This window comes from Delphinus delphis, chromosome 10, assembly GCF_949987515.2.
Source record: "Delphinus delphis chromosome 10, mDelDel1.2, whole genome shotgun sequence".
Taxonomy (NCBI): Eukaryota; Metazoa; Chordata; class Mammalia; order Artiodactyla; family Delphinidae; genus Delphinus; species Delphinus delphis.
This window is the reverse complement of record NC_082692.2, coordinates 91,949,634-91,971,748: the sequence shown is the minus strand read 5'-3', so window position 1 is coordinate 91,971,748 and position 22,115 is coordinate 91,949,634. Positions and strand designations below refer to the sequence as shown.

Sequence of the window (22,115 nt, the reverse complement as noted above, 5' to 3'; positions counted from 1 at the left end):
GAAAAGTTAATATCTGATTAGGCTCTTAAAGATGATCAGTCAGGTGCTTTGGAATAGTAGGATAAGACTAGATGTCAGTCCAAACTCTGCTTTTATGGGGTGGGGGGCACTCAGAACCAGAGAGGGAAATGAATTGTCCCAGGCCACACAGCCATCAGTGAAGAGCCAGGCCTGTGATCTGGATCTCTGGATTCCAGTTTCTATTACATAGCACTGCTGGCTTCCACCTCTTGGCAATTTGAGTGACAAAAGTCATGCAAGAATCTAATATAATGAGTTGTTTAATAGTAAAGTTTTGAAAACTAGTATGAAGGCACAGTATACAAGTACATGTTTTCCACTACAATCTTCTAAATCTGCTAGATGGATAGGATTTAGCTTGGGACCTTTGGTACCCTGAGAATAATTTTCCCAGAAACAAATGAGGGAAAAGACGCAATATTTCTAAGTTTTTGCCTTTGCTTGGCTTTTGAAACTTATAGCATATGCATTTTTAAAACCCCCTCTTTTTTAACAAAGGGGAATAATGTGCTTTCCTCTATATGAAAAAGTGGGACAGGTGATGCACTGCTCCCAAAGGATGAAACTGGACTGCTTTTTATAGTAGTGATGATGCTTTGTTTTGTTTTGTTTTAAATTGGTCAGATGCCAGTTTGCTTGTGATGATGGGGTGTGCAGTACCAGTGTTTACTGGTCCCTATTTCACCAAGCATAAACATTTGCAAGAAAGCAAGCTTAGTTGGGGAGTGCATTCCTTGTTCACAAAAAGCTGAGCTAAGTGTGTCTGGATGGGGATTGAACCCTTAACCTTAGACCCCTCAGCACCACATTATAACAGCTGAGCTAGAGCATTCTCAAGTGTTACAGTTAAACACCCACATGTCCCATCATGCAATGTTGAATCTCTACAGATCAATTAAACAGACACTGTTCCTGCTGGAGCCAATGAAAGCTTCAGCTGCCTGAAACAGCCAGGCAAGCAAACACAATGTTTTGTATCCTTTTATTTTCAAAGTATATTAGAGGGCAAGTAAGCCACTTGCAAATTACCTGAACTCAGGCATATTAAAACATGGCATTATACCTTCTCCTATTAAACTTACCTAAAGGGTTTGATAGAGTTTTTTGAGACTAAGCACTCTTCTGTGGTAGCAGACCCTCTGGAGCAGCACAGTCCTGTAAAAATATAATGCAATTCACACAAGTAAGCTACATTTGTAATTTTACATTTTCTAGTAGCCAAATTTTAAAAAGTGTAAGGAAACGAGTGAAATTAATTTTAACAATATATCCATAATCTATTTTAGTTAAGCTGATATATCCAAAATGTTATTTTAACAAGTAATCAATATAGAAATTATTGATGAGATATCTTACATTATTTTTATGCTAAGTCTTCAAAATCTGGTGTGTAGTTTACACTTACCACATGTACCACTTGGACCAGCCATATTTTAGTGCTCCATAGCTGTGTGTGGCTCATGGCACTGTGTTTGACAGTGAGGCTCTAGAGTCGATGTGAAGACGAGGTCCTTCTCGGCAGGGGGTGTGGGGAGCAGGTGCTGGGGCGTGCTAGCACTGTCCAGGACTGACCTCTGGAAAAAATTGTTTCTCTTAGTCAGTACAATTAAGGGGGCTTCCCTGGTGGCGCAGTGGTGAAGAATCCGCCTGCCAAAGCAGGGGACATGGGTTCAAGCCCTGGTCCCAGAAGATCCCACATGCCGCGGAGCAACTACTGAGCCTGCACTCTAGAGCCCGTGAGCCACAGCTACGGAGCCTGTGGGGCACAACTACTGAGCCTGCGCACCTAGAGCCCACGCTCCACAACAAGAGAAGCCACCGCAATGAGAAGCCCATGTACCGCAGTGAAGAGTAGCCTTTGCTCACTGCAACTAAAGAAAGCCTGTGCACAGCAGCAAAGACCCAGTGCAGCCAAAAATAAGTAAATTAATAAAAAAAATTTAAAAACCTGTAAAAAAAATACAATTAAGAACAACTCAATATCAAACAAGCAAGAACCAAAATAGTTGTTTTGCAGTAGATTTTCCTCATCACTCAATAGATTGATTCATTCAGCTATCTGGGAGTTGCATAGGAGGATAATGTGTTCTGACAGGTCCACTGGGGCCAGTCCTTTTCTGCTTAAAAATCACAATTTCTTTGGCACTCTTCTGTGGTAGCAGACAATTGCATGTGCAAGCTTGGATGCAAAGGGCTCTGTATTTTCTTTTTGTCTCTGGGCATGCTTTGAAGGATATTATATAGACATACCCACTTTCTTAAATGCTTGAAATTTTAACTAGAGAATTACATACTTTTTTCCTTGTCCCAATATCAAACAATCAGTTATTTCTAAGGATGAAGCTGTTCTTTCTATTCACTATTTAGGACCATGCAAAAGAAAGTGATCTTATCATTCTTGAAATTGTCTAATGCAGTTTTTGCCTCTAGGCCAAGGGAAAAGACCTGCCCTTTCTCCACAGAAGGCTCATTTTGCGAGTGGTTACAGTTTTATTGTTGACACTGTACCTCTGTATTAGTGTTAGTGCAAGGCTCATAACCCTTAGCAACTTCATTACTCACCAATTAGTTTCAAATGAATTCTACTGTCTTGGCTGTAATGGTGCTCTTCATGGAGTAAGCTTCACACTCATAAGGATTTCACTTCTAACTGCCTGGAGTGACGGCATAGAGTTGGAGTCACCAGTTCTTTAGTTAGGAATTCTTATTTGAGGGAGATCCCTCAAGGTCTCTGAGGACACATTGCTTCCTGTTGTCACTTCTTTCCGGTTCCATTGATTTCACCTTCCCTTTCCTCAGAGGTCCATGCAAGTGTGACAAATGACTAGGAAATGGGACCAGAAGACTTGCGTTTTAGTCTGAGCTCTTTTGCATTTCGGTATAGGACCTCAAACAGGTTGCATAAGCTTTGCAAGTCTCAGATTGTTCATCTATGAAATGGAGATTAAAAGGCTCACATCACACAGAGTTTTGTGAGAATTAAGTGAGATAATGGATATTAAAGTGGTTTGTGAACTATAAAGTGTTCTGCAAATTTTAGGAAGGAACATTATTGAGCCAAGGAGGAGTATAGCCCTGTAAAGATCACGCTCATCCTGAGACGTATTCTTGAGATAAAAAAAAATTGGGATACCATCCTAGATCCTCCTCTCTGACGAGCCCCCATTACAGCTTTGCAAGGCAGTGACTTAAGAAATAGGTGAGGCCTTATGTGCAATGTAGCTGGTAGAGCAATCCTTACCCTCACCTTGTTCTTTTTTTCCTCTCTACTCAACATTATGACATCACCTCCCTTCCTGGCTGTCATTAATGGATATTTCATCCTGGTTTCACCTGGATTGAAAGACTGGGGAAGAGCAACATTTTTATGTGTTCCAAGTCCAGGGTGGATAGGTTAGCCTTATACATTCTTAGCCCTGTGTTAGAGGAAACTTCTCTGAGTTTGGTTCACTTTGTGGGCTTTTAATTACCCTTGGAGAGGTTATGAATTTAGGTAGATCTCATTATCCTGTATTTCCAGGAACCCTGTCTCAGAGCTAACTAGCTTAGTTTCTTCTCTCCCTCTCTCCTTCCCTCCCTCTCTCCCTCCTTCCCTTACTCCCTCCTTCCCTTTGATATTAGGATAATAGGAATAGATATTAGGGTAACTTACTAATTTGAATACCATTAAATGGCCAGGTTTGTTTAAGTATTAACATTAACCTGTAAGGCTTTTGACTGTTGAAAAGTCAAAATAATAAGGGCACCTTATTCATGCCCTTCTCTTTTTATTCCCCAGAAGCTGGTACAGATAATAGGTGCCTCGTAAGCATCCACTGAATGAATAGTGACTAGTAACGATCAACACTTTTCAGGGTATAAAATGTGTTGTGAACCCTTTAGAGATACTCTCATTTAAAGTTCACAGTGGCCCTATGAGCAGATAATGTCATTCACATTTTATAGATGATAGAACTGAATGGTGGGCACTTAGATTTATCCAAAATCATGCAGTGACAAAATGTATGGATTGAACTTAGGTTAGTATTGCTCTAAAGCCCATACATCTTGTGCTATATTTATGCACCTTAAAATTACTGTCTTCTGGTCTTAATATAAGTAGTTCCTTAGATAGTGTAGCATCTAACAAAGGTAAAATGGTGCTAGAGCAGGAGCTGCGGAAAATCTATATTTAAGAAAGAGAAAGTGTCTGGTATGGAGATGAGATCCTTTTTCTCTTCTTGAAATCTCATTCTATTAAATTTCTACTCAACTTTCATGAAAATAACCAATATTTACCCAATACTTATGTGCCAGGCTGTGATTAGTGCTTTACATATGTTTAATTCTCACAGCCACCCCATGAAGCTGATACTATTGTTTTTCCTAATTTTTAGATAAACAAATTATGACACAGAGAGAGTAAGCAGCAGCTTGTCCGTGGTCACACAGCACATCCTGGCTTAGATGTACACCTAGGTCTATCTGACTCCAGAGTGCGTTTTCTTAATCACTTCATGGTACTGTTTTTCACTTTTTGTGCCTTTATAGTCAGAACCAGCAGTTACATATTAGTTTGTTTGTGACTGTTGATAATCCCTGCCAAATTGTAAACTCCTTGGGAGTTGGACACCTTGCCTTTAACATCTGTATTTCCCCATACTGTTCAGATAGTGTTCAATAGGTGCTCATTTAATACTTGTCAGGCAATTCTCAGACTCAGCTAGCTGATCAGTTAGTCCCTCTCTAGCACTAAGAATTAAGAGATACGATTGTTCACCCTTTCAGTGTTATCACTGGCAACAGCGCTTCTGTGCTGTAGCAGATATTTTTGTGTCCTGTGCCACATTCTCTTGATCCACCATGAATCTCAGCTGTAGCTGTGCTGGACAGTTCCCATGTAAGCTGACCACATCCTACCTGAAGAGCCATCCATTTCTCTCGGCTCTTCTGCCTCAGGACAGTTTTTTAAGTCCCTGAAGCTCTCTTAGTCCACTTTTTGGCCAGGACAGAACAGCATGGAGTTAATGACTCCAGTGGCAAACCTCAGCCAGTGGAAAATAGGATAAATGCCTCAGCCTCTTGTCCTTCAGAGGAAATTCTTAGGTGCATTCTCTGTGGTCTCTCAAGAATCAGTCCCCAGATTCATTGAGCATCAGTTGCCCACAGTGGTTATCAGCACCCCCTTTTTCCTACTTCTGTATCTTATTTTCTCTATTTCATAACTGCTGCTCCCTGTATTTCCAAAGTAAATTCTTTGCACCCAAGTCCTTATCTCAGTGGGTTTGTTTTTTAATTGCGTGGGACGTGGTGTGGGAAATGGAAAACCCAAATAAGATACATGCCTATTTGCTAGTGGCTTTGTGCCAGAGGCCACATATAATGTCACATAATGTGAATAAATCATGTTATTGGATTAATTAGAGAAGTTACCTCAGAGGAGATTGAACCTCAAAGTCTTGTCCTTGGATAAACAGGTTTAACGTAAGTGGAGAGACAGCTTAATTTTCAGAATTTCCCATTCCGCCTTTATAACCAGTTATACTGATGAAAAGGTGCAATAGTTAAAAAGGATGCAAGAATGAGCCAGTTAATTTTCTGAAACCTAAGATGACTACAGATTCAGTTTATTTCTTACTGCATTATTGACTGTGGTGTAAAAAGCGTAGCCCACGGTGCATTCCTACGTCTGTGCTCCATGGCACTTCCCAGTTGGTAAGTCTTACGACTCTTTTTTTCCCCTTGAGTCTCTGTTAGGGTTTTATTTTTTTTAAGACGCCAGATATGATATTCATAATCACTGAGCAGTCACCCCACCAAAAGAGTTGAGAGGAGAACGTGGCAGATGGTGTCATGCAAATTTTATTGAAGAATCTCCTTCATAATGATGAAAGATACAGCAGTGAACTCCTGGCATGCATATGGGTGGCAGAAAGGATTCATGCCTGGTGTGTCTGGGCTCATAATAACGAATGTATCAACTTGTTTGAAAACTTTTTAATTAGGAGGATCAGCAGGACTTGTGAATGAATCATGAAGAGAAGACCTTTCACTTTCAGTAAATGAGGAGAAAATAACCATCAGCAGAAATAGCTGCATTTATTTCAGTGCCTAGGGTAAATGACACTGTTCTAATGACGATAAGGCCAAGGGTCTGGGTCTCTATATGGGCCAAGTCAGGTTGCCTGATTTCTTGGCCCTTGACTGACCTACTCACTCTTTAGCAGTTATCACACGACTACATGGGTATAGTACAGCATTCCACAAACTACAGATTTAAACCTGACCTTGTCACTTGCCTGATGAAAATCATTCACTAGTTTCCCACCGCATGTAGCATAAAACGTAAACTCCTGCCTTGGGCCTTAAGGCGCTGTATAGGTTGGCTTCTTTCCCATAGCTCTATTACCTCATTTTGAGGAACGCTCCCCTTTTCCCCTGTTTCAGCCAGACTGTCATCTGATAGGTCCAAGCTCTTGCCAAGCATATTCATAATGCTTAATATGCTGTATTAGTACAGCATAATAAGTTGTATTATTATTTTTTAAATGAGATAATATTTATAAAAAATATATTCCAAACTGCAAATACTGTACAATAATTATTATTATTGATTATATCATTAGCAGATCTGGAATCTTAGAAAGCAAGGTCTCTATAAAGCAATGGAATATTTAAAGGGCAAAAAGACTTTCCAAGTGAAGCGTTCCTTAACTGAGAACATTCCTCATAGAAAGAGAGATGTTTGCACATTCACTAAAGCTTTCCGTATTTTTTGATCTACTTGGACATGGTCAGACTTTGCAAAGATCCCCAAAAGAACAATCCAATTTTGTTTATGAGGAGTGTCTGCTATTTAAGGGTTTCGTTGCCAGAGTCCAACAAGCTATATTATTTAGTTTGTTTGCTTGCTTACTGCCTATCTCTCCCATGAAGACAGTGTGTATTTCCCCAGAGCTAGTACAGTGCCTGCTATCTAACAGTTATTCCACAAATATTTGTTGATTGGATAGTAGACAAAGCAAAATGCATACTCTAGGGTTAGTGGACTAAAAGTATCATCTTTGGTACATAGGATGGAGTTTTAGACCTTCAGGAAGGCTTATGAGTTAGATTTGAAACAATCTTGAGACTTTCTACAAGCTTCAGATCTAAGCCTTTCAAGCATTAGTTGATGATTCTTGTGTTGATCCTGGCTAGAAAGCTACTGACTCTGTTTGGAAATTTGTGTTGACATGCTTGGGACAGTTGTAGTGTTAGACAGAAGTATTTTGACATTGATGGACAGCTCTCTGGCCATTGAATAGAGTTTTGAGATTCCCACTGGTGCAGTGGCCCACAGAATTTGGGCCACTTGAAAACTACATTTCTCATTCTTGCTCAGCTTTGAAATGTACTACTATTGCTAGAGTAATTTGTGACTGAGATCAACTGTTTTGAATGGATTTTACCAAGGTGGCACTTAGTATTCTGGATAGCACATTGTAGATATTCAATAGACGTTTAGTGAATGAAGGAAAGATTTCCATTTTCTATTATTAATCAGTATTATTGGGCAGTATTATGACTTTTAAGCCCTAGTTTGTCTTCTCCCACATTGGATGGGACTGACCCATGTAACCGGTAAGATGTTATGAAAGTGACAGAGTGTGACTTATGAGGCTGTATCATAAAATACATTGTGGCTTCTCTCATGTTCTTTCTTGGATCATTCACTAAGGGGGAAGTCAGCTGCCATGTTGAGAGGATACTCAGGCAACCTGTGGAGAAGTGAGACTGAGGTCTTCTGCCGACATCCATGCACGTGAGCCGTCTTAGAAATGGATCCTCCAGCCCCAGTCAAGGCTTCAGATGACTGCTGCTCCAGTCAACTAAGCTGCTTCTAAATTTCTAATTCACAGGAATCATGAGGTAATAAATGTTTAGTATTTTAAGCTGTTAAATTTTGAGGTAATTTGTTATATGACAGTAGGTAACAAATATACATAGGAATCAAAGCAATGACCCAAACAAAACTGCATTAGAAACCAGACCTTAATTTGTCTTCATCATTCTTTACTTGTTTTTCCATTGGTGTCTTGGTGACCTTGCTGTGTACTAAAAAATGCTAATCTGGTGTCTACCATATTATTTGCCAGTGTTTTCCCCAATCTGTTATTTGTCTCTATTTTGGATTTGTTTGTTTGTTTTTTGTATTTGGAAGTGTGTTCATTTGATGGTGATGTAGTATGTCCTTTTCCTTTTTTATTTTCCTTTATGTTTTTTAAATTGCTTCTAATTGCCCTTTCCAAAGACTTAATAAATATTCAATTCCTTTTTAATGATTTGATTTTTTTATATATTTAAATCTTTAATACTCCTATAATTTATTCTGATGCGTTAACCACTCTTTGGCTATAACCTTCTAGCCACTTCATTATATTTCCCCTTACATGGTACTAGGTATTGCATGGTAGAACTCAGAAGATTGCTAAAGTTATGATAGATTGCATATCCTTGTTTCCTTTATTTTTATGATCTGCTGCTTTGTTAAAGAAGAAAATTTACATTGGCCTATTCTATATTAAGTCATGCTGATTGGTATCTAATATGTTTCTGGCAAATTCCTTGCCACTTAAGTTTTAGATGGCTCTATTTTAGACTTTTTATAAGCAAAAAAGTCCACAGGTCTGCAACTTCATATGTCTTAGCTTATTCAGAAACTTTTAACTTATTTTCTGGCACGTGTAATATCACCTTGACCTTCTGTCTTCCTTTGGGTTTTTGCTTGATCTACTAGCTTGTTGCCAGAAATGTCAACAGTCAATTTTCATTTAATTAATATCCTTATCAGGGTTGACATTCTATCGCCCTTATTTATAAGTCTATTAGTAAATTCCCCAGCAGTGTTCTTAAGGAAGAAAAAAGACCCACCAATTCTGTTACTTTTCTTGAAGTTTCATTTAAGTTCAAAATAAAATACCATTTTATTTTATTTTAGTAGAAATTTTACTTGTGGCAAAGTCAGCTTATAATTTCTTTGGTTGGAACTTGACTCAGGAGTTCAGGAAGTCAGGCGACTGCGTTTTGAATTGTTTTCAAGCAGCTGCATTTGATCGCAACCTGGGTGGCTGCTGTTCTGGCATTTCATCTCTACTGTATCAAACTGGGTTAGCGTTCATTGGTGGCTCTGCAGTGGAGGCTTCTGACAAATCCTGTCATTTGCTTTCCCTAAAGTCAGACCCTTCTTTTAAACATGGTGAACCTTATATCATTTGCTGGAAGATTTTAAACATGGTGAACCTTATATCTTTTGCTGGAAGATTTTTAACTTGAGAAAAAGTTACTGCGGTGCTGTTATATTCCATTCTTGCCTTTATTGGCAAAGTACCCTAGTCACTGAGCAATATCAGCTAGTATTCTGATAATGCCTTTGAGTTGGGGGGAGAGTTGTTTCAAATGATTGTATACTTTTTCCTCCTATTAACATCTATCATATCTTGTGCTTTAATCATTAAAGCAATGTTCTATGCCCTGTTTCATATCATCTCACAACTACCCTGTGACATTCACTCCCATGCTTAAAACTTTTCAATAGCCATTTTCATTGCCTTCTTTTAGTTCCTCAAACCATCTATGCTTTCTGCTACCACAGGGTCTTTGAACATAGTGCTTCCTATTCCTGGAATATACTTCCTCTTTCTCCCCCCTCCTTTCACCAAGATGACTACTCGTTCATCAAATACAAGTTGAAGTATCACTTGCTCAAGACTAGGTCAGTTACTTCTGTTATATGCTCTGAAATGATCATTGTTTGTCTTCTAATCCTCATCCACTTATTTGTATGATTATTTAATGTTCAACTCTCCTTCTAGACTACAAATTCCGTGAGAAGAAGGACTAGCTGCATCTGGTTTGGCCCAACATTGTATCCTCTACATCTAGTACCATGGCTGGCACATGTGGGCGCTCAGATATTTGTTGAATAAATGAATGAATGGTTTCCAAATTATACAGATGAGAACTGAGGCCTAGAAATCTTAACTAGCTTGATCAAGGTCCTACAGCAACCAAGTAACAGAACTAGGATTTGAACCTAGGTCTTTCATTTCCTAGTTTCGTGATCTTTCTATTAAACACAGTTGCTTTATGCTTCTAAGTTGACCCTTTTAAATTTATCTTCCATCTTAAAGTTTGTTTGGTTCCTTGGAAGTGGGTAGGGTAACTCAGATCCACACCTTGAGTGTGACTGTAGCCTCAAAATAGATGGTACGTATATGTCAGCGTGCCTGCGTATAAGGGTGGGAAAAGGGAAATGGAAATCATCCTTTTTAAAGAATCTTTCCCTTTTAATCTGTTACAGTTTCAGAGGAGTAAACTGAGCAGTGGGAGGTATTACAAAGAGACTCATCAGATGTGGGCTGTGAGGTCTAAAGCGTATTACACTCAGTCTAGATATGATTACACGTTTGTAGTCCTGCATTGTCTTCTCATCAACTGTGAGATTTTGTGAAGGTCCCCTTTACATCTCTGGAGTAAATTTCATCTCTAAAAATGGCGTGTGTGTGTGTGTGTGTGTGTGTGTGTGTGTGTGTGTGTGTGTATGTAGGGAGTCATTATAGAATTATTGGCAGAAATTCTGACTGCAAGTCACAAAAAGGCCTTGTTCCCTTTTCCCTCACATTTGTTGCTTAGTCAGCTAGAATGTGCTTGTTATTTGGGGATCTAAGATTGAAATGTATTCCATTATGTAACCCAGCTCTTCCAAAAGTTTGGGACCACTCCCATCTGTCTTTGAATTACAGCAGTTTTGTAGGGCTCATTGCAGGCCATTTCTAATAAGGGAGGATTGAATCCTGGAATGTTTATTTCCAGTTAGCATAATGAAATGTTACTGCTTGGAGGGACTTTGAGAGCCAGTAAATATAGACACTTATTTTATAAATAAAGAAGCTGTGGTTTGGAGAGAGAAAATGGAGAGCTAGGATGCATAACTGAAGACTTTGAAATTTACGTCCAGTATTCTTTTCAGTATACCAAGTGGCTTATTTTATTCCACCCTTTATTTTCAGTACACTTAAAGAGATTTAAAAATTATCTCTAATATAAGTAATATTTACATCTGGAAAAGTTAATGAAGTCTCGTTTTCTGTCTTCCTTTTCTGATAGAAATATCCTTTCTCTGATTGTAAAAATAATATATGCTTATTGTAACAAAATTCAATCCATTCAGAAGTACACTAAGTAGAAAATGAGGATTCTCCATGATATCAAACCCCTAGAAACAATCACTGTTAACTTGTTAATTTGGTTCATGACTTTTAGGCTCTTCTTTCTCTCATACTCTTGTATATATAATTACATCTATCTATCTATCTATAAATATATCTCATTCACTGTGATATATATGTACATATATATATGCTATATATATTTTTTCATACATTGATCTTGCGTATATACCTTACATATTTATATACACATTTATATATACATTTAAATTATATAAATGTGTATTTATATATAAACATATATATATTTAAAAATTAGATTATGTTATACATACTGTTTGCATCCTGTTTATTTTTCTGAGCAATATTTAAGGGACACATGGACATCTTCTCTTGTTAGTACATCTAATTTATTCTTTTTATTGGCTGGCTGGTAGTTCATTTTGTGACTGTACTTTACTTAAACAAGTCTCTCCTGTTGGATATTTATATTGTTTCCAGTCTTTCAGTATTTTACGAAATGCTGCAGTGAACATCCTTCTGCATGCATCTTTGCATATTTGTCGGTTTCTTCATAATAAATTTTTAGAAACCACACTTGACAGTAGTCATAGTATTTAGACACAAAATTGTATAAGTAAAGCAATATAGTTAGCTAATTCCTGTAGTAGGAAAGGAAGGAGATTTCAGACTGAGTGTGATTTCAGATACAAGGTCATTAAACACATGAATCTTTCCTTGGTCAAGCTTTGTGGTTTTGTAATCACAGTTTTGTAGAATCAGCTCAGCACAGCAAATTCCAGTTCAGTGAATCCTGCAAGTTCTTTCTAGCTGCTCTGTAAATAGTTGCTTCACTTGGCTCGAGTTCACTGTAAATGGATTTAATCAGGATAAGGATGCCTAGAGTTTAGTTATTCCGTCTAGCCCACAATAGTTATTTTCCCTTCAGCTATTTAATGCAACTATCAGATGTTGGGAGGGAGTACCACTTATGTGTCAAACAGTGAGGTAAAGAGGAAAAATATTACTTCCCTGCTGAGAAATTGTGAGAAAACAAGCTGATGATGTCTCTGAATCTCTGAACTGACTTCTTGCCCAAGGGGATCACCAGGAAGAGAAGAGCCCCCTCTGGCTTGGGTTTTCTATTCCCTTTAGTTGCTTGAACTTTGCTCTCTCTATATGACCTGCGATATAGCCAGTGCTTTCATAAGGCATTTAGTAGCTTTCCGACACTCCAAGCCCTAACACAGCCGATGTGGCCATGTCTAAATTGAAGGATTATTTCTTCTTCAGCAGGAATCTAGAAACTCAGGGGATATGAGAGGGAGGAGAGCCATCAGAGGTCGTCTGGTAGGGTGACCTCTTGCCTCTGGAATTCCTCTGACAAGAGCTCTGAGGGGTCATCATCTTTGAGTGGCTCCTCTTGGTCTTCAGAATAAAGTTTATATTCCTAGTCTAGTGCTTAAACCCTCTGATAGATGACCTTTCCATCCATATTCCCTAGCTTCCCCAAATATGCCCTGTACTCCGGTCAGTCTTCACCTTCTCCTCTCTGTCTTGGCTTATGCCATTTTCTCTCTCTGTTAATGCCATTCTTCTGGCTTAAATGTCATCACTTCCACAATATCTTCCTTCCTGAACTACTGTGACATTTAAACTGTACTTTTTTGGTGACACTAATAATTTTCTATTCTATATTGGAATTTTCTATGTATCTATCTTATATCTCCTACAAGAACCTAAACTCTTTCAGAGCAAGATTGGCATGACTACGACTATTCTTTGCGTTCCTCCAATATCCAGGACATTGCCTGATATTTGATAAGTATTTATTATGGAGATGGGTAGACACACTAACCCAGTCTTCAGCTGTAAATAAATGTATATATACATATGCTTTCCCTTTCTATTTCCACAACCTCCAAATGGTTATTAAGAAGTACTCTCCCTCCCTTGATATGCATTATCAATAGAGGAGGTGTTGTGGGAACCAGGGCAGATAGTCAGACTGTACACATATCAGCCCTGGGGGAGAACTTAACAGAGTCATGAACGAGATGTGTAGTTCTCTTTGTTCATCAGATTCTGGTGTTGCACACAGCTATCTGGCATGGCTGGAAGTCATATTCTGGGAGGGAGATTCCCATCCTTGGGCTTTGGGGCTCTTAAGCCGAATTTTTAGGGAGGCATCAGTTCACCCTTGCTGCAGTTAGTAGCCAGTCACAATACGATAGCATTGTGAGTTGGCTCCAGCTACATGCTCTTAACTCAGCCTTTATGGTTGGGGGTAGTAGCATCAGCCCCTCTCCTAGAGTGATTAGCAGGCTAGAGTCCAAGCCTTATGGTTGTAGCTATATGACCTAGCACGCTATTGGCAGGATTTGCCACATCAGCATTCAGGCTGGGGAAGCTGGCATGATTGGGGGACTGGGGTCCAAGACTTGCCATCATTGACCAGGATTAATTGACTTAAGCAATAGGCCACTGATGAGTTTCCATGGAACTTTTCAGAAAGCTGACTTCTTTCCTAGGAGGCCTGCCTTCCAAGGACAAGTCTTGGGCATGTTAAACCTCTGTCTCAAGGGAAATTGTAGTGGTACAGAGAAGAGAGATAGGTAGGTAGCTGAGGAGTTTGTATTTGAGCCAAGATTCAACACCCCAGCCTTCCTGTCCTGTCCCTCCAGTCTTACACACTCAGAGCCCAGGTTTGAATGCAGATGTTTTTATCCCACATCCACTGTTCTTTGCAACATCCTTCAGCTCTTCATATATTTTTATAAGGAATGATTTTAGAGCCTCTGGGTGTTGGGTATAGTATGTATAAAGGGATTATTCTTTTTGGCAACAGCAGCTTTGCCTAAGTAATTCCAAAATAAAGTTAAGATTTACTCTAGGCTCAGGAAGTTACCCTGCCCTCTCTGTTGGCTGTGAGGGAATCTTAAAGACATATGAACACTTTATTCATTTTACTCCATGTTAGAACTTCAATTTTATCACCTCTTTCAGTTTTCTTTTAGAAGTATCAATTCTTGTTTTAAATTATGAATTAAAAATTTGTATGTTTCAGGCTACACATCTTGTGGATTTTCACTTTTATTGCCCTTGTTGTTTTACTTTCTGCCATTCCTGGATGATCACTCATAAATTCGCCAAACTGTTTGTCACAAGAATAAGTAAGTTCAGCGCTCCCTATCTGCAGGTTCTGGATCGAGTTCCGTCAGCAGTTGGTTGAATCTGTGGCTGCACCCGAGGATATGGAGGGCCGATTGGACTATGCCATTTTTACCTAAGGGACCTGAGCATCCACACATTTGGTATTGTGGGGGTCCTGGAACCAATCCGCAGGGGATACTGAGGGAAGACTGTTCTCCTCTCAGCTTGGAGTAGAGAGTTACAAAACTGAGTCCAAACTGAACTGCACATTGGGTGCCATTCTGAAATGGAAATATTTGTACGTCTTTTAAACATGTGGAATTGTGTGAGAAGGTGCCCAAAGCCATGCTCTTCGTTGAAACAATATTTTTGACCCATAAAGAGTGAAAGCATCTCCCTGAACCTCTGTGATTTCACTGAGGCCAGTTTCTACGATTTTTACCCAGACCACAGACTTACGGGGCAAAACTACCTTGGGAATACAAGCTAAGAAAAACCACCTTTGTTTACACTATCTTTTTGCTTTGAATCTCTTTTCCTGAGATCTTTGCCTGTTAAAGTCTTAGTATTACTCTTCTCATCATCTCTATTACTAAAAAAATATATAATTAGTAGCTAGTAAACACTTATGGGCCATTTATGGTGCCAAGAGATGTACATGCACACCCTCTTTCATTATTTATTTATTTGTTTGTTTTTAACATCTTTATTGGAGTATAATTGCTTTACAGTGGTGTGCTAGTTTCTGCTCTACAACAGAGTGAATCAGCTATACATGTACATATATCCCCATATCCCCTCCCTCTTGTGTCTCCCTCCCACCCTCCCTATCCCACCCCTCTAGGTGGTCACAAAGCAATGCGCTGATCTCCCTCTGCCATGTGGCTGCTTCCCACTAGCTAGCTATTTTACATTTGGTACACCTTCTTCCTTTACTGGTTTATTTTCCATTGCCTATTCTGTGCTTGCACTGTGGACCAGCAAACAAGGAAGATATGGTCTCAGTGCTCATGGCGCTTACATTCTAGTAGGGAAGGTAATAGAAAGTAAACAAGCCACGAGATAACGTCAGAGTAGTGAGTGTCGTGAAGAATGTGAGATAGAGCAATGTGATAGAGGGGACTGGCAGTGTGCAGTGATGGGGGAGCTTTTAGATAGAGTTACCTCAGAAGGCCTTTCTAAAGAGAGAAGAAGGAGCCAGCTATGCGAAGAGCTAGAATTTCAAGGCCAAAGGCCTGAGGCAGGAGTGAGCCTCATAACAAGCCCCTGAAATCACTAGATCTGTCTGTGTGACTTGGTGAAGGAACTTAATCTCTCTGAGTCCCTGTTTCCTTATCTTGCAAAGGCAGATTGTTTAGCTCATTCATAATATTTTCCTTGAGTGCTTGCTACGTGCCAGGTACTCTTTAGACTCAGGATGTCTTACTGCCCTCATGGAGCTCATGTTCAAGCTTAGGTAATGTAAGTGCCTTGAGGAAAACGAAAGCAGAGCAAGGAGACGGAGAGTGAAGGTGGGAGATGGATTATTAGGAGAGTCAGGGAGAGCCTCCTGTGGAAGTGACACTTGAGTAGAAACACTGTTGAGGAGAGGGAGAGAAGCAGGCCACATGGCTATCTGTGGGGTGGGGGAGCATTTCAGGTGGAAAGAACGAGTATCAAAGGCTGTAAGGTTGGAAGGAGCTTGGAATGTTCAAGGTACAGTGAAGGAGTTGTGTGTGGTAGGACTTACGGTCAGAGAGGAAGCAAGAAACCAGATCATGAAGGACCAGGTCATTCTAAGTGTGATGAAAAGCCTCTGCAGGGTTTGGAGTAGGGACGTTTGGGGAGTAATGTTATTTACAGTGGTGTTGGGAGAATTGAGAGGTAAGGTGATATAGAGCCTAGCACAGTGCCTGATACATAGTAAGTGCTAAAAGACCTCTTGTTTCCTTTCTTCCGTAGTCACCCCTCAATGTTTCCTTCCCTGTTCCCTTCCTTCCTCCCTCCTTTGTACGCCTGTACTTTTCAAATATATCTCGGAATAAAATGCTTTAATTTGCTGTTATCTGTTTCTTTGTCATCTTCATGCCACACTATAAGTTTCTTGAGGACAGAAATGTGCCTCTTATTTCTTTGTAATCGCTATATCACCCTAGTGCCTGGAAAATTGGTGGAATGCAACAAAATGTATTGAATTGGCATTCAAAAATTCTGCTCTACAGGGAATGGCAATGGTGCCTGGGAGTTAAGATGTATGTTTGGACTGGTAAGACCTTCTTGTTTGCACTGGAGTGTCCTGAGTTTGGTCACAGCAAAAACACCAGGAAGGCTGCAGCAGTATCGTTGTTCATGAAACAGCTTGCCAGTAGTTTGGACCCAGGTCCCAGTTCCAGTGGGGTTTGGGCAAGTCACTTACTCATCTGTACAACTGAGACGAATATCCACAGGATTATTGGGGTATTGAATGAGATCGTGTGTATAAAGCTCTAAGTATAGTAGACAGCTCTGAGTGATCAATAAATATTATTATCTAATATTGAAGGTGCTGTCCTGATTTCCTGCCCTTCCCCCAAAACAGACCAATTCCAGAGTCAGCCTGGAAGCTGTAGAGAAGGGGGAGGGGTTTATCCTTCCCTAGCTGAAGTGGGACAGACATTCTACCTCCTTAGTTATAATTACGATAAGCCTGTTGCAGGGCTCCTGCTGTTTGACCTTGTCTACCTATTTGTGCCAGATTTACATTAGCTGTTTGAAAGCAAAGAACTTCTTTTATTTATCCTGATGACAAAGAGGAAAGTAACTTGCCTAAATTCACACCTCTAATAAGTGGCAGAGCTAGGCTTTGCATAAAAGCCTGGCTCATTCTGGAGCTCGAGGGAATGGAAGAAAGCACGCTCTCCTAAGAGGCAGGAAACAGGATCTGGGGACTCTACCACTTACCTTGTCACCTGGGGGAAATGCACATAACCTCTCTCAGGAGGACTAACCACCTTCTTGATCCCCAGTCCAATGCCCTTTCCCTTGACCTTCTCTGGTTTCATTTTCCACATGTACCAGTCGAAGGTATAGTAATAGTCTCTGACTCTGTACTGCATTTTTTTATACCTAAGGGCTGATGCACATGCCTCAGAGTCTTATAGCTGACCTGGTTCTGTCAGGTGACCTTTCTGCTGAGAGATCTGTGTGATTATTCCTAGGCACCAATCTCTACCAATACTTTATAAAGCCACTTAACATTGCAAAATAGTCACTAGAGTGTGTTTAGTTCAGCTGGGGAGATAACCTTACATTTCCAAATCCTTTGCTCTCCTTCTAAGTCCTCTATATACCCTTCCTCCAGCCTTGCTGTTTTCTTTCATCAGCTAACTTCTGCTTTTAGTCCCATCTGTTCTTCCTTTTGTTCATTTTATCTCCAGGGGGGACAGGAAGATAGGAAAACATACACCTGAAATACAGACTTGTTGTCTGGGAGAGATCAGAGGATTATTTCTTTCTTTTCTCTTCTTTTCCTTAACAGCATGATCAGATCTTGGTTTTTTGCTGTTAACTTTTCCAGGCTGCCAATTACAAGGTTGGATAATGAGCATTTAGTGTTCTGGTGATTAAGACCTCCCCCACCTCGCAGGTCATTGCCACCTGAATTAATTGGCACTTTCTCAGTTGGAGTTCAGTTCTCACATGTCTTACCTACAAAGAATGGCATTCAGAGATCTCTGTAATCCATCATCATGCAGTTTTCCCAGCCCTTCCTCAATCTAACTATACCACTCATCTCTTGGTTGAGCGATTTACCCTCTGTCACTCTCTTGCTATGTGATTTGCATCCCCATGGAGTCTGTTCCTTTCTTCCCCCTCTGCCTGGAATGGTGTGGTTGCCACTGCAGAGTCAGGAGACAGTCTGTATTGAAATCATTGCTACCAGCTCTGCAACACTGGTTGTTTAACCCCAGCTTTCTCACCTATAAAAGGATATGATAGTGGCTTACTCACTTCATTGGATAGTTGTGAGGATGATATAAGGTAGTATAAAGGGTTTAGCAGAGTACCCAGCCCATAATAGTAAATGCTCACTAACTATTAGCTCTGTAATTTTCCACTTAAACCTATTCAAATCTCACTGCTTCTTCAGGGCCGCCAGTCAAAATACACTCTCACTTCCTACACGAGAAGTCTTTTTTGACTTTCTAGTCCAAGGTGACCTCTTTCTCCTAGCGGTCTTATTTTATGACTTGTATAGAATTATTTGGTGGATCTGAGATTATGTTCAAAGTCCCCGCTACAGATGAAATGCTCTTGGAGGCAGAGACCTGAGCCTCTGGCAGAGCCAAGGCACATCGCTATAGGATGGAACTGTCTGTCATCTCCTCCCCCTGAGTTAAGGGACTTTCATTCTGTTGACGTTAGGTTCTTGAGTATTCTACTGATTTAATGAGTGGTCATTTCTCACTGTGTCAAGACACTGGTATCCTGGATGTGTTGTTTCCAAGAGAGTAGTCAGTTCAGACTGCTAAGGCTGCCACATGGAGTTCGGTTTAAATCAAACGTTGGGCTATTTGGCAAGCACTGGTAAGGCCTGTTTTGGGCCACTAAGGTCATTTACCTTTGGCATGCTACAATACAGGATGTTTTGAAAGAACCTTTAGTGTAAATCACAGTCTATGTGCATCTGCAGTTCAGGTTTACAAAGAGAAATTTGGTTCCTGATTTATAGTAGCAGTATTATCAGACTTTTTTAAGTGCAAGAAATTTCACATATATTTTATTTAACAAATACCTATAATTAGGTCAGAATTCAGAAAAGTGGAATTCTGTTTGCATAGAATGACATTAATTCTGCATTGTCTCCTAACAAGGTTGAAAGAGAGGATTAATCACTTATTCATGCAAAACCAACTCACATGAATCATTTATTTATCTTGTTCTGCTAATTTTGCAGAGCTCATTTTTATATGCCTCAGGTTGCAGATAAAGTGAAAACTCAGAAGGTGATTTACCCTCTACAATAAAGACATAATGGCCGTGTAAACAGGATGTTTCCTATAGGAAATCAATGGGTAACCATGGAAATGACTCTACAATGGGAAATTCTATTTCCTTATGAACAAATCATCAGAAAGATCAATTGTAAAATGAAGGAGCTTTGCCTGGGCCTATACCTTTCACAAAGGCTCTCAGTCTATGAAAAGGAGAAAACATGCACATCAGTGCTCGTCAGGAATTATCTTAAGCTATGTTGAGAACGAACATCATTTTTACTTTCTGAAGTTTAGGCTGGAATTTCTTGAGCACTCTTCTTAGAGGTCTAGCTAAGAAACTTACATCTAATGACAAGAATGGTCCAGAGTATAGGATACTTGAACTCTTGACCCAGCCTAACTTCAAGCAGCAGTGAGATCTTCGACAAGATCTTCGGACCTCAATTTCTTCGTCTGTAAAATTTGTGAATGGGGCTAGCACAGGGATGGCAAGAATGTTGTCTGTGTACTGTCATCTCGGTTTCCCTTCCTTGGAAGATATTACTAATCAATTATGGAACTCCTTCTCACTGAGCCTAGACAGGGTCTCAGAATCCTTATTAATACATTTCTCCAGGCAGCTGCCTCCTACATGTCAGAGTTGTCGTGTGGAAGACATCCATTTGCGTCTATTTGACCTTTAAGGCTCATGTAGCCCTAACATTTGCAAACTAACTACAAGTACAAAATGTCTGTTCATGTCCTTTCAGTTACACTTGAACATAAAATCCAAATAACAACAATTAGAAATAATAATTATATTGTCTGTATTAAGCCCCAGGAATTGTTGGATCTCAGTAATGAATCAAATATCACTTCCATGAAAAAGGTACTTTTGAATCACTTATTGATAAAAGTGAAATGGTGTTTGTAGCGCTTGGCAGCTGTCCATTTTTATTATCAGCTCAGAGACACAACTTAAATAGCAAGTTTGTTTGCTGTTTGCATGCCTACTCCTTTGTGAACAGTAGAGGGCAGCACAGTTATTTTCAAGTGTCTTCATGGGGAGCCATTTGCGTATGTACATCAGCATTGTACAGAATGGATCCATAGATATGGGCTGTGGTGGGTTGCAGTGGAAGAGTAAAGAGTATATTCACATGTCAGAAGAGCCACCTTAATCGAATCTCCTAGATTCGAATTGTCCTCTTTAAGGCTTTCAGAAATTACCATTACCCTCCTTGTAGAGTGTTCACACGTTTTAGCATTTCATATTGATTCTTTTTACTTTAGTCTTGCTGGTGTTTTTTTCTCCTCTTATTGCTTGTCTCATGTGAGAGGCAGTTTTATTTAGGCCAAAAGAACACAGCTTTTGGCTTCTAAAAGTGTAGACTTGATTCCCAGCTCTCTCTTGCGGGATCTGTGACTTTGAGCCAGTCAGCCTCTCAGAGGATCAGGATTCTCCATTGTTAAGCAGAGACAGAAATGCAAGATCTTTCCTACCATCTCCTTGTTGTAGATATCAAATACAATCAGTACAGGTGAAAGCCTTCTATTTTTTTTTTTTTTTGCGGTACCTGGGCCTCTCACTGTTGTGGCCTCTCCCGTTACGGAGCACAGGCTCCGGACGCGCAGGCTCAGCAGCCACGGCTCACGGGCCCAGCCGCTCCTCGGCATGTGGGATCCTCCCGGACCCGGGCACGAACCCAGGTCCCCTGCATCTGCAGGTGGACTCTCAACCACTGTGCCACCAGGGAAGCACTGAAAACATTCTTAAATATAGGCTTTAAAAATAATTATTAATCTCTCATGTGCTATCATTGTTAACATGAACTTAGCTTTTAATTCAAATGGATTATAAACATAATTTTTAGAATTTCTTTTTGAATTATAGGATGGCACCTATAAATGGGTAGTCTTGGCAGCAAGGTATACTGGGGCATCCTCGGCATGGAGGGAGCAGGGTGGCAGGAACTGGTGTAGCTGTAAGGGCCGAGTCCTGAAAGGGTGTGCCAAGGATGCACAGGTTATTGTGAACGTTTACCTTATCCTGAATAAAGGCTCATATTGATATCTCAAACCTATCGCACCTAACATCTCTTTCCAACAGATATTTGGTAATGCCCACTTTACTTTCAAAGATAACACAATTCATAGATAGTAAAATCTAGCTACACATATCATTTCACACAGAAAATAAATTAATATAATGCCTTAATTTTAATGAAAAGGGCTAGCAAATATAATTTAAAATGACAATAATCCCACTGGACGTCCTAGGTATTTTTCCATATTGAGTGACAAGCAGTTTAATAACACAACTGCTGACATCTGGTGCTGCTAATGAGATATTTCTTTAATTCTAGGACTGAGTAGCTTCAGCAGGTCAAAGAAGAGGCAATGTCTTCAGGCATTTTGGTGAATAATGAAGTTTAATAAAATCTTTACTTTTAGGAGTGGCGGCTATGCTTCCCCCTGATAATTCATGAGAATAACAAATTGCGACAATAAGGCTGAGAAGCTGAGGGTTTGTGCAGCATTAATTTTAGTTTACTGTCTCATTGCATTTTTTGTCAGTAGCCTCATTTCCTCTCATTTGCACACTTAGCAATGAGTTTAACACCTTTATAATGGATTACATGCCCGGTGATGAAAGAAAAACCAGACATTTTCTCCCCCATACACTTGTGTTTAATACGTCTAAATTATACCTAAAGATCTACCTTTGGCGGCCACCCTTTATGAGCTCTAAGCATGTAACAAGATCTGAGTTATGAGTCTGACTAGGTGGAGTTTTAAATCAATGCCAAAGCAGTGG

The 22,115-nt window shown here is 39.9% G+C and overlaps 1 protein-coding gene across 5 annotated transcripts in view; it reads left to right on the top strand.

Moving 5' to 3' along the window:
* The window catches only part of CRBN (cereblon), a 959,169-nt gene that overhangs the window by 226,793 nt on the left and 710,261 nt on the right, over positions 1-22,115 (top strand). For all 5 annotated transcript variants that reach the window (XM_060022931.1, XM_060022930.1, XM_060022929.1 and 2 more), the window contains one exon: positions 7,721-7,911. The gene's annotated coding sequence lies outside the window, so the exon portion shown is untranslated. The remainder of the gene's footprint in view (positions 1-7,720; positions 7,912-22,115) is intronic.